General features: G+C 39.9%; 1 long non-coding RNA gene across 1 annotated transcript in view; it reads left to right on the top strand.

Annotated features, from left to right (window-relative positions):
- Window positions 1-288: 288 nt before the first annotated feature.
- Window positions 289-5137, top strand: part of LOC125699212 (uncharacterized) — a 22335-nt gene continuing 17486 nt past the window's right edge. Inside the window, exons 1-2 of the long non-coding RNA XR_007379484.1 lie at window positions 289-358; window positions 1361-1483. This is a non-coding gene — a long non-coding RNA (uncharacterized LOC125699212). The remainder of the gene's footprint in view (window positions 359-1360; window positions 1484-5137) is intronic.

Genomic DNA, 5137 nt, shown 5'->3' with positions numbered 1-5137 from the left:
AGTTCTTACAAAACAGGTCAATTAAGGTAATCATGCATACAATTTAAAGATAAACTTTGTCTTTGTTTTCATATCAAATGTGATATCTTTAGAAATTGAGATCCGTTTAGAAGTGAATTGAGAAAGGTGAATTACAGCGTGAATAATTTTATTTCATTGCAGAATTCTGGCTGTGTCCTATTGCATGTGAAGAGAATGTCCAGGCTGTCCAACTGTCCAAGCATCTCTCTGGCTTGCTTTTCTCCAGAAAAGTATCACCTAAAGGCTGACTAGGAAGACTAAACATAGTCCAGAAAAGTATCACCTAAAGGCTGACTAGGAAGACTAAACATAGGTGCTACAACTGTCCTGCTCCAGGGTGAGTTTTCACCCACATGCAAACGTGAACAGGGGTATGCTAGGTAAATTATAAGAAAAATAAGTAGCAAAATCCATAGAAAATTGAATGTCTGTTGTTCCACTGTTAGTTAAGAGCATGACACCAAAAATGCAGTGAGAGCTGAGTGATAGTTGCTAATATTCATCATGTTTTAAAGTTTTCCTTAAACTTACAAAAATGCAACGGGAAGGCCTTTTGTTACAATGTGGATGGGATGTGGTAATCTGATCCATCTTTCTAACGGTGCTGGTAAACAGTCTGGTCTAATCAGATACAAATGCTAATATATATAAAATCTTTACCCATTTAAAAATAATAAATAAAATATTTTGCTCCAATTAATTCTGATTGTGCTAGAAGAACATACAATCAACAATGTTATGCAAATAGTTATTTGTGCAGATGAAATCAATAACTTATTTTCTTTTGTAATATACAGAATGTTAAAAAAAAAGGTTATTATTAATTGCTTATAAAACTAAATCTTTGTGGGGAAGCCTGCGGATATTAATCTCGTTATCAAGACGTTCGTTCAAAGTCTGTATGGCCATTATTGTTCATGATTTGACCACTCAAGAAATCTTGCCACAGACTCCTATTTTGAAAGTATTTATTGGAAGCTGAATGAAATTAGTTCTTTATGAGCTAAGTAATTGTAAAGTTACATTATCCTGTGGAAAGAGATAACTGATAAAATCTGACAATTTCAATTTTAAAGCGGCTGTGCCTTGCTACGCTGAAGTCATGATAACCCTCATATTTATAAATCTATAGCTTACCAGCTACACATACATAGTCACGAAGTATTGGTTATGCTAACTGATAAAATTACTTTAAATATTGATTACAAAATAACCTGTGTTAACAAGAAGTATATTACTTGCTCATGTGCAAGGTATTGTTTGCTTCAGTTGAAGAAAGTTCAGTTTGCTTCCTGTATCTCTCATTCCTTTCTCTGTTCTATTTCACTCTCTTGAACAGCCACTGTTTTAACTGGGTGTGCTCGGTAAGTGGGAGAACCATCCCTACCCCCAGTGGGCCATGGGTGCTGCAGGAGGGCTGTGGCCGTACTGCTGGCTGCCAAGGAGGAGTAAGCACGCTTTGGTGAGACCTTGTACATCTTCTTGTCCTACAGATTTTTGGCGCTGTCTTATAATGAATGAGAAGATATGGGCAATCCAAGTTAGTCGTACAAGCAGATAGTGCTGCTCTCTGCTCTCCTTTAGGAAGGTCTCCTGGTTGTTCTTAAATCTTGGAGGGCTTGCATGTAGCAGGGACCTGTTGTGGACTTGGTTCCTCACAATCTTTAAGTGAAAACAGACTCTTCTCAGTTGCTGGGCATCCAAAGGGAACATCCCCGTGGTGTTACCTTCTTTTGAAGACGCGCTGTTACCTTGCTGCCCACCTTCTCATACATCTGCAGCAACTAATGGGGCACGTGTAGCACCATGTGGCCCTTTATAGAAAGGTCTTTGGTGGTCAGGTTTTCCTGCCCTGGGGCAGATCTTGAACTCCTTTACCCTCACACGAGGTTCTAGATATGCAGAGCTGATCCTGTGCCTACTCAGTTGTTCTTAATGTCACTATCAAAGCAGCCCTGAACTTCATCTCCAAAATGGCTTCTGCTTTACACTCAAACTGTGCATGAAAACATGATTCTTCCATTGCTTTCTTCCATGCTGTTTTTAGAAAGGGAGGTAAACTAATGTGGAGTATAATTGCTGTAACTTCCATTCACAATAAGAGTATCTAAATTCCGGATGTGTTCTGTGGCATTGAAGTCTGTGTTAAAGAGAAAAAAAAAAAGACCCTTAAATCTTCAGGACCATGCTAAGCAATTAACTGTGCTCTGAAGGTCTGTTTTTATTGTTGTTTTTTTGTTTTGTTTTTAGAATTCATCAATTTCTAAAGTTTGTCATGAATCACAGCCAACCGTCTAAAGTGACATAAAACATCCAGCAGATCAGAAGGAACAATGTCATAAAAATAATGTCTGTTTTCCTGCATGTATACGTAGGACAGCTGGGCCTGTTTCGGTTCTTGTAGAAAAACGCAGCATCCTGAAGTCATAACTCCTTGTTATGCATGGGGATTCATTCATGTAATTTTTTGCAAATGTGGATATTAGCATGCATTGCTAACACAGTTGGCATTATGGGTTCCTTCTGCCTCGATTGCAGCCTCGGGAAGAGGCTGGGTCAGGCCTTGTCTGTGGGACAAGTGAGAAACTTCATGGTGTCACTGCCAGTTCCAAAAATACAAACAAATAGATACAGAATTCTTCTCAGTTTATAGAATCTTTTGCCAATTAGCTGTGCTGGGGTGTGGTTAACACAAACTAATCATACTCTGGAGTGCTAAAATGTACATGGTGCAGCAGAGTGCCTCGCGTCTCCTGGGGTGTGATTATTTAATGATAATGATGCCCCCTGCAGAGGCACCTTATTGCTCTTTTGCAAAAACAATCTTTATTGAGGGGAATTAATTGCATTGTTGTTGATAGCAAGAAATAAGTTAATATTTTGAAATGATCTTTCTGGTTTGCACAGCTTAAAGGGATGTTCGCACAATTATGTCAAATAAATGACCTGCTTTGAAAGTTTCTCCATATATTAGGTCTGGATTCCAAAACCACTCTGGAGATGCATGTTCTCTGAAGATTTGATTTCACTGAGAGTCTTGAAATGCTCAGAAGAGTTAATCTCTCTGTTCCATGGGTACCTTGTTTTGCTGCCTAAAAATTGATCTCTTCAGGGTCACTGACTGTGTTTTCTAGTTAGAGGCAAATTTGCAGTTATTCTGGATTCCCACAGCATATTTACTCTATGCAAAGTATCTGAGAGCAACTTTTATGGTAGGGTTTTTAATTAGTGCGATGTATAAAAGCAGCAAAGTTAATAAGGATGAAATTTGCTGGTGTGCTGACTTCTATGGAAGGCAATTGCCTTAGAGTCATGGTCATAGCCTCGTCTTAAATATCCATCCATATTATTGCACCAATGCTACTTAGATTTTGGAAGATGCAGCTCGCAGTTCACAGATGAAAAGGGTACAGGAAACAACATACACTTTACATACTCCTCTCCTACCCGCTAATTTATCTCCAGAATAATCGCTAATTTACTTATCTCAGCACTAATGTTTGCCACAGTAGTTTGGGTTTTGTTTCTCACTTTATGGGAGCCATTGCATCATTTTTATCACCTGCTTGCTTTTTTATACTAATGGTTCAATACATCAGCATTACAGTAATAATCTAGGTATATATTCATTGTAAAATGATGATTTACTGCAGCAGGATAGGTGTATTTACTGTGTATGCAATGTTGCAACAAAAGAAAATAACAGAAGTATGTGGCCCTAAGTATGTGTAGGTGTACCTGAGTGTAAACGGGCATAAAGTGAAGCAACATGGTGAGCTCACCATGGTGAGCATGTGCTGTGCATGGGACTCCAGGGTCAATGTTTCTGTGCCTGAAACCCACATCTACTCAGCAGTGTAGGATTTTCGGATAAATTCTGTTGATATTCCTTAATAAATTGGAAAGTCCAGGTGAGTGTTGCCTCGCTCTCTCACTACGTGAGAGCTCCCTGTGAACGGTGTACCCTCGACCTATCAAGCAGCTCGTACTCGTATGGTGCGGTCTTGAAAATGCTCCCTTCATTGAGCAACGCATCCCTTTATATACCGTTGCTTAGCACTATAGGACCACCTATACGGGGTAGGTCCTCCTATCTGGTTATAGCACGTAACTTACTGTTTGATTTCGCAATCGATCTCTACTACAGTTGAGCAGCTCATCAAAGATATGAATCTGCTTGTATGCAGTCTAGCAGGGCTTGCAGATGATGTTGGTTCTGTGCTGGTAGCAGTAAGGTAGGGGGTTCACTCTGGAACAGTTTCATCTATCTTTACAGTTGTCAACTCGAGAGGCAAAACCAAGTCCTACCTGTATACCTGGTATGTCCCTTGGAAAGGCTGGGGCAAAGCCACTTGGTCTTTGTTGTTGCTATTGGCTCTTGAATTCAGTCGTGGCACCATCTGTCTGTATGTTTGGACCACTCAGTAACTTCAGCAGTGTTGAGCGATTGTGAAAATGAGCTGTATGGCTCCTATGGATATTTTGTGTGTTCTCATCTTTTGTTTACAACACCATAGGCTTCCCTCCTTCCTTCCTTCCTTCCCCTAAAAAGAAGCACGTACTGCTTTGATTTCACTCCATAAGACCTGGAACACTTGCAAGTCATTTAGTTTCTCTTTTCTACTTGCCCATGAGGTTTCTCTAAGCTGGAACAGCCAGTGGTCAATAGTGAAGTAGGATGCACACAATGATCAGTTGCTTGCTGCTGCTGCAGTCAGAGGGATGGGAGAGAACTGTATGTCCAGGACAAGAAAAGATTTATGGAGAAAAGGGATTAGTTCCCCAAACAAAGTATGGTATGTGTCAAAGAAAAATCTGTAGTGGTAGAAGCCAGCATCAGTGGGAGAAAGGGTTTAAAAAGAAAAATGTTAGAACAATATTGAGAAAATATGTAAAGGAACTTAATTAAAGGGACTTCTGGTTACATAATGCCTGTTAGGGAGATGTGTGCCTTGTCTTGATTGTCAGTCTCCATAATTTCTCCTTTTTTCTGCGTTTAGCTCAGACAATAAGCTGAGCTGATCGGCAGGAAGAATAATAAAGCTGTCTCCACCTGATTTGACACTGTAGATGGATACTGGATCTGCCTGGAAGTCCTCCTCTTTGCTGATGGTGG

Source organism: Lagopus muta, chromosome 12 (genome assembly GCF_023343835.1).
Source record: "Lagopus muta isolate bLagMut1 chromosome 12, bLagMut1 primary, whole genome shotgun sequence".
Lineage (NCBI taxonomy): Eukaryota > Metazoa > Chordata > Aves > Galliformes > Phasianidae > Lagopus > Lagopus muta.
The sequence above is the reverse complement of the archived record's forward strand: the minus strand, read 5'-3'. Positions and strand labels throughout refer to the sequence as shown.